Below are 8,029 nucleotides of genomic sequence, written 5' to 3'. Positions count from 1 at the left end.
GGGATGCGATTCACAACCATCCACTGACACGTCACGTTTCACCTGTGTCCGTGATGTGACGAAACTACATGAACGATGTGTACCTACCCCCTACCCTGAGGCCCCTCCCTAACTACCCCCTGTGTGTGTGTGTATTCCCCTCTGAGTTCCCCCCCACCACCACCCACCCACCCTCAGGGGGGGCGGGGGGAGGGGGGAATCGGCTTTCGTCCTGATGAGGCCAGGGGACTGGGGACGCCCAATTAGCGTCTACGTTGTCCGCTGACCTGTCGGCCCCACTTGTGTCATCAGGGACCACTAGGGGGGACCGGGGGGGGGGGGGACGTGGGAGAGAGGCCACTCCCACCTGGGGAGATTCGTAAGGGAGAAGACCTACAGGAGGTCCTTCGTCTGGAGTCGTCAGGTACGCCCTTTGATACTTTGGGTTTCCTTGCGCGAAGGAGGGAAGGTATAGGGAGATGGTCTTCTTCAGGAGGGGGACCCTTGTCTCCCTCAGGAGAGGAACTGGTTTTTCTCCTTCGGCTGGATACCCAGTGTCCCTCCTTTGGGAGAACTGGAGTTACTCTCGAAAGAGAACCAAGTGTTCATCCTTGAGAACAGGAACCTATCTCCCTTCAGGAGAGGAACCTATCTCCCTTCTTCAGTAGAGGATCTTATGGGCCTTCTCCAGGAGATTACCCTGTATCCCTCCTTCATGAGAAGGATCTATTTCCCTTCTTCAGGAGGGGAACCTATCTCCCTTCTTCAGGAGAGGAACCTATCTCCCTTCTTCAGGAGAGGAACGTACCTCCCTTCTTCAGGAGAGAAACCTACCTCGCTTCTTCACGATAGGCCCCTGTCTCCCTTCTTCAGGGGAGTAACCTATCTCCCTTCCTCAAGGGATGAACCTATCTCCCTTCTTCAGGAGAGGAACCTATCTCCCCTCTTCAGAAGAGGAATCTATCTCCCTTCTTCAGGAGAGGACCCTGTCTCCCTTCTTCAGGGGAGGGACCTATCTCCCCTCTTTAGGAGAGGAACCTATCTCCCTTCTTCAGGAGAGGATTCTATATCCCTTCATTAGGAGAGGAACGTATCTTCCTTCTTCAGGAGAGGAACTTATATCCCTTCTTCAGGAGAGGAACCTATTTCCCTTCTTCAGGAGAGGACCCTGTCTCCCTTCTTCAGGAGCAGAACCTATCTCCCTTCTTTAGGAGGAGAGAAACGTACCTCCCGTCTTCAGGGGAGGAACCTATCTCCCTTCTTCAGGAGAGGTACCTATCTCCCCTCTTCAGGAAAGAAGACTATCTCCCCTCATCAGGAAAGAAACCTATCACCATTCTTCAGGAATAAGATAAATGACTCTCACTGAAAAGAAACGCCGGTGCTCTTCTTCAGGAGAGAACCTAATAGCCCTTCTGCAGGAAGGAGGTTACTATTCCTCTCGTAGTAGGGACGACTTCGCCTTCAGAAGGAAAGTCGTTGTCTTTGTACATGAGTCAACTCTGTGTTCCTCCATCAGCCGGGAGCTCTCCTTCTTCAGGAGAAAGAGCGGTGCTTCTGCTTCAGGAGAGTCTGCAGTCTCTCATTCAGGTTCCTCCAGGTCCCTGAGGGAGAGATCGGAGACTCTTCAACGCCAAAGAGCGAAGTCGCTTTCTTCTTCAGGAGGAAGGTTCTTCAGGTTCCTCCAGGTCCCCGAGAGAGAGATCGGAGACTCTTCAACGCCGAAGAGCGAAGTCGCTTTCTTCTTCAGGAGGAAGGTTCTTCAGGTTCCTCCAGGTCCCTGAGAGAGAGATCGGAGACTCTTCAACGCCAAAGAGCGAAGTCGCTTTCTTCTTCAGGAGGAAGGTTCTTCAAGTTCCTCCAGGTCCCCGAGAGAGAGATCGGAGACTCTTCAATGCCGAAGAGCGAAGTCGCTTTCTTCAGGAGGAAGGTTCTTCAGGTTCCTCCAGGTCTCCGAGAGAGAGATCGGAGACTCTCCAACGCCGAAGAGCGAAGTCGCTTTCTTCTTCAGGAGGAAGGTTCTTCAGGTTCCTCCAGGTCCCCGAGAGAGAGATCGGAGACTCTTCAACGCCGAAGAGCGAAGTCGCTTTCTTCTTCAGGAGGAAGGTTCTTCAGGTTCCTCCAGGTCCCCGAGAGAGAGATCGGAGACTCTTCAACGCCAAAGAGCGAAGTCGCTTTCTTCTTCAGGAGGAAGGTTCTTCAGGTTCCTCCAGGTCCCCGAGAGAGAGATCGGAGACTCTTCAACGCCAAAGAGCGAAGTCGCTTTCTTCTTCAGGAGGAAGGTTCTTCAAGTTCCTCCAGGTCCCCGAGAGAGAGATCGGAGACTCTTCAACGCCGAAGACCGAAGTCGCTTTCTTCTTCAGGAGGAAGGTTCTTCAGGTTCCTCCAGGTCCCCGAGAGAGAGATCGGAGACTCTTCAACGCCGAAGACCGAAGTCGCTTTCTTCTTCAGGAGGAAGGTTCTTCAGGTTCCTCAAGGTCCCTGAGAGAGAGATCGGAGACTCTCCAACGCCGAAGAGCGAAGTCACTTTCTTCTTCAGGAGGAAGGTTCTTCAGGTTCCTCCAGGTCCCTGAGAGAGAGATCGGAGACTCTCCAACGCCGAAGAGCGAAGTCGCTTTCTTCTTCAGGAGGAAGGTTCTTCAGGTTCCTCCAGGTCCCTGAGAGAGAGATCGGAGACTCTTCAACACTGAAAACCGAAGTCGCTTTCTTCTTCAGGAGGAAGGTTCTACAGGTTCCTCGGCTCCTAAAGGAGGAAGAGCTCCTCCGCCGTGAGGTAGGGGGCTGGGGGTTAAGAGGGACTTTGGGAGGATAAAAGGGAGCTGGGGGGATGGGGGATTGGCGCGAAGGAGGGAGGAAAGGAAAGGGGGGGAATGGAAAATGTTTTGTTTTTCTCATTTTATCTGCGTATTTTGTAGGTTGGTTTATTTCTTCTTTTACTTCTCTTATTTATCATACTCTATTTTATTTTATCCTGTCCTCTTTTATTTTATTTGTACTGTTTTCGACTTTCATATAACCGGTTTTTTTTTTCTCATTGTAAAGATGAACAAGTATATAAAGCGAGAGAGAGAAAAAACGAGAGAAGACAGAGGAAAAGAGAGGAAATAAAAGAGAAGATCAAGAAGAAACAAGTGTACCGTTGACTAAATATGAACCTGTTACACACCTAATGGCTGACTACTGCACGACGTTAGAGTTACCAGGTACCTCCAGAGTAAGTAGGCTTAGACGCACACATGACCAGTAAGAGTATATTCACCTCACTCATCCCCTCCCTCTCTTCTCTCTCTCTCTCTCTCTCTCTCTCTCTCTCTCTCTCTCTCTCTCTCTCTCTCTCTCTCTCTCTCGTACTCTCTCCTTTCACACACACACACACACAGACACACACACACACACACACACACACACACACACACACACACACACACACACACACATATATATATATATATATGTATATATATATATATGTATATATATTTATATATATATATGTATGTATAAATAAATAAATATATATACACACACACATATATATATATATATGTATATATGTATATATATATATATACACGTGAGCTTAATCCAAGGGATTACCCAGAGACAAGAGTCTTGCAACAGTCTTCGGCCATCGCTCTGCAGGGCTCGCACGTGATGATAAAGGAGGAAAGTGGAGGCCCATAAGCATTGCTCAATTTATTTATTTATTCATTTATTATTTTATTTATTTATTTATTACTTTATTTATTTATTGCTGTAAAAACGAGATGTATGGTTAATGAATAAATTCTGAAAATTAATCAAAATATTTTTTCTCTCATCAAAGAGAAATTATAAAGAAAATAATGATGATTTGATTTATTATGACAATATATCATTGGCCACTTATATGCATAAATACAACTCATTATTCTTGTACTAACGAAATCTCCTTAGCAAAAATAAATTTCTTTCATAAAATAGCTACTTTATACAAAATGCGCTAAACAATCAACAACGAAAGTTATATACGAATAGTTCTGTTGGGTGAAATTACACATTTCACAAAATGTCGACAAACTGGATGATGATGATGATACAGAAAACGGAACCAACCACAGGAACCCCCCACCCCCACGCCTCATCCCACGAGAAGGACGTCGGAGAGGATTTTCTCCCCTCTGCTCGTCTGGAAGGGAAGCCGTTGCCTTCTTAGGCACTCATGAGAACCCTAGAGACATTCCTCCTGAAGAAGGTCCTCTTTAAAGGTCCTTCTCGGGAGAGTCTTCCTTGAAGAATAACTTGAAGATCTTCCTTGAAGGTCTTCCTGAGGAAGATCTTCATTGAAGGTCCTCCTGAGGAAGGTCTTCCTTGAAGGTCCTCCTGAAGAAGGTCTTCCTTGAAGGTCAGCCTTGAAGGTCCTGCTGAAGAAGCTCTTCATTGAAGGCCCTCCTGAGAAAGGTCTTCCTTGAAGGTCCTCCTGAAGGTCTTCCTTGAAGGTCCTGCTGAAGAAGGTCTTCATTGAAAACCCTCCTGAGAAAGATCTCCCTTGGAGGTCTAACTTAAAGATATTCCTTAAAGATCCTCCTTGAAGATCTTACTTGAAAATCTTCCTTAATTAAAGGTCCTCTTTGAAGGTCTTCCATAGAGGTCCTCCTTGAAGGGTCTCCTTCAAGGTCCTGATGAGGAAAGTCTTCATTGAAGTTCCTCCTTGAAGGTCCTCTTTGAATCCTTGAAAGTCTTCCTTGAAGATCCTGATGAGGAAGGTCCTCCTTGAAGACCCTCCTGAGGAAGGTCCTCCAGAGGTAGGTCCTCCTTGAAGGTCTCCTTTGAATCCTTGAAGTCCTTCCTGAGAAAGAGCCTCCTTGAAGATCCTCCTGAGGAAGGTCCTCCTTGAAGGTCCTCCTTGAATCCTTGAAAGTCTTCCTTGAAGATCTTGATGAGGAAGGTCTTCCTTGAAGATCCTCCTGAGGAAGGTCCTCCAGAGGCAGGTCCTCCTTAAAGATCCCCCTCGAATCTTTGAAGTCCTTCCTGAGAAAGAGCCTCCTTGAAGATCCTCTTGAGGAAGGTCCTCCTTGAAGGTCCTCCTTGAAGCTCCCCCTTGAATCCTTGAAAGTCCTCCTTAAAGTCCTTCCTGAGAAAGAGCCTCCTTGAAGATCCTCCTGAAGAAGGTCCTCCAGAGGCAGGTCGTCCTTGAAGATCCTCCTTGTAGCCTCGCCCTCGACCAACAGCTTTATCCATCGAGGCACTAATGGTGTTGCTCTCCGAGCAATCGAGGTTATCAGCTCTCTTGTGGCCTTATCGGCTCTGCGCAAATATTTTTCTTTATTTTTTTCAAGATGGCGATTGAGTTAGTCACTAATCGAGGTCGCTAAACCCTTAACTGAGAAAAGCTCTTCTTAGTTAAATGAAATGTATACATCTGTTTATATGCATATTTATAATATATATATATATATATGTGTGTGTGTGTGTGTGTGTGTGTGTGTGTGTGTGCGTGCGTGCGTGTGTGTGTGTATATACAATATATATATATATATATATAATATATGCATACATACATACATTCATACATAAGAGCGAAGATCTGGAGTCTGGGATCCATGTTGAAAGGAGAGAAGCGTTGACATCAGACTCAAAGTGGGAAGTTTAATGCCCGACGTTTCGGTCCTAGTCCTAGGACCGTCTTCTGGGGTGTGAAGATAAACAAGCTCATTTGAGCTTGTTATACTGCCCGTGGTTGGAATTCGGCTTTGCGGAATACCTCTCCCAATTCCAACCACGGACAAGCTCATTTGAGCACTGTATATCTTCACACACCTGAAGACGGTCCTAGGACTAGGAACAAAACGTCGGGCATTAAACATCCCACTTTGAGTCTGGTGTTTATTCTTCTCCCGTTCAATACATACATAAATACATACGTACATGCATACATACATACATACATACATACATACATGTATACATACATACATACGTACATACATACATACGTACATACATACATATAGACAGAGCTGTCTACATTTATTGACAACAAAGGCATTACCGATGGAGTGTTGGTGTGTGGGCAATTTAAGGTCACAAACAAAGGCCCCAAAGCCAAACTCGCCGCGGCTGCGAACCTACAAAGGCAATTAGGAATATCGTTAGAAGCGCAAGTTACCCTTTGACCTTAACATCAGTTAGCGTTTGATCCCCTGACACACGAAGGTGAGACCTAACTAGCTCGTTTAACTAGCTTGTTAACTATCCCTTCCTCTTCAGTACAATAACAAGCTGTATCGTTTCTTTTGAGGTAAAAAAGACGATTTTAGTCGGCTAAGAAGAAACTCGACCCCCAATCTGAAGGGGGCCACAGCTGACCGCGACCCCGTACAACCCAGAATGCGACATTCAGAGTAATAAAGTCACCTGGCGACAGAATAATTATCAATATAATACAAATCAACTTAATGTTCCAGGAAGGGGAGAGAGGAGAGGGGAGGGAAAGGGGGAGGGGGAAGGGGAAAGGGAGAGAGAGGAGAGGGAGGTGGAGGGGAGGGGGGAGGGAAGAGTAGGGGGGGAAACACGCTAATGCGACCGATGATGTAATTCATTGAGGTTCTTAATGGCATGAAGCCCACAACGTTGCCCTGGCAGCGACGGGAGATAAGCTTCCGTATCCCTCACCCCCACAACACGTCTGCAAACACACACACACACACACACACACACACACACACACGACTCTTGGCGCAGTTGGTAGAGTTCCCGGCCGCCACTACGGCGGTCCGGGTTCGAATCCCGCCCAGGCCTGAAATAATTTCAGTATCGCTGCGCTGCGGGTCGTTACTCCAACTATCGTGGGCGGGGAGTTGTGTGTGCGTGTAAGGTCACAGCATTACCCTTAGATTGGTCATATACGAGCTCTGAGCTCTCTTCCGGGAGGGAAATAGATGTCGATCACGAGTCCAACACGTGATCCAAGACCATGGTGAATCACACACACACACACACGTCACTCACCAATCACATTCGAAACCCGTTGACTTCATTCCAACGGAATGCGTCAGAAATCATTGACGGAAGATTTCGTCGGAAAGTGTTCAACACATCAGCAAGTAAGCTCCACCGCAAGGACTCGAACCTTTGCCTTAGCGACTGCTTATTATGAAGCAAAGACGATAGCATTGAGCCAACCAGGCCATACAAAAGGAACGACCTGGACTACGACCTGGTAATTCCCCGACGGTACTAGGCTTAGCTCAGTCTCTATTTCAATTTCACCGAGTCTTTATTATGGCGAGCCATTCGACAAGTTGGGTGTCATTGTGTGTCATTGTGTGTCACAATGACACACAACACCAGCAAGTCTCTTCGCTGGCGATGAGCCTGCCAGTTTTGGCGTCAAACTGGTAACTGGTGACTTTGTTTTTTGGTACCAGTCTTGAACGGGTCACTGCAGCGTCATCAGTAAAGGAATTAATCTACGTAATGCCCACAATTGCCATTTATTTATTCATTTATTTATCTTTTAAGGTTTGATTTTCCATGACCAGGTAGATGCACAGTATATATATATTGTTCACACATGCACATATATATATATATATATATATATATATATATATGTGTGTGTGTGTGTGTGTGTGTGTGTGTGTGTGTGTGTGTGTGTGTGTGTGTGTGTGTGTGTGTGTGTGTATGTGTGTGTGTATGTATTTATGTATATATTTGTAAAAAAAAAATGCAGAATAAAACTTCTTAAACGAAGAAGCCAGAAAAGGAGAGTGAGGAAGATAAAGAGAGAGAGAGAGAGAGAGAGAGAGAGAGAGAGAGAGAGAGAGGAAAGGGAGAGAGTAGGGGGCAACCTCCTAACAGCCCATTGTTAAGTTAAGTTAACCATCTCTGACGCTTCGGTAAGCTCGTAACCGGTTTAAGCTGTGAGGACGCCCCCCACCCCCACCCCCACTTGCATGACATCATCTGATTTTAACCAGAACAAAACCTTTCAAGTGTTTCCACTTGCGGTTCCTCTTCCAAAGAACTGCCGGAATTATTGGTCGCTTTAAGAAGTAACATAACTTTA

This window comes from Oratosquilla oratoria, chromosome 9 (genome assembly GCF_046742065.1).
Source record: "Oratosquilla oratoria isolate Oo_2021 chromosome 9, ASM4674206v1, whole genome shotgun sequence".
In the NCBI taxonomy this organism is placed as follows: Eukaryota; Metazoa; Arthropoda; class Malacostraca; order Stomatopoda; family Squillidae; genus Oratosquilla; species Oratosquilla oratoria.
The sequence above is the reverse complement of the archived record's forward strand: the minus strand, read 5'-3'. Positions refer to the sequence as shown.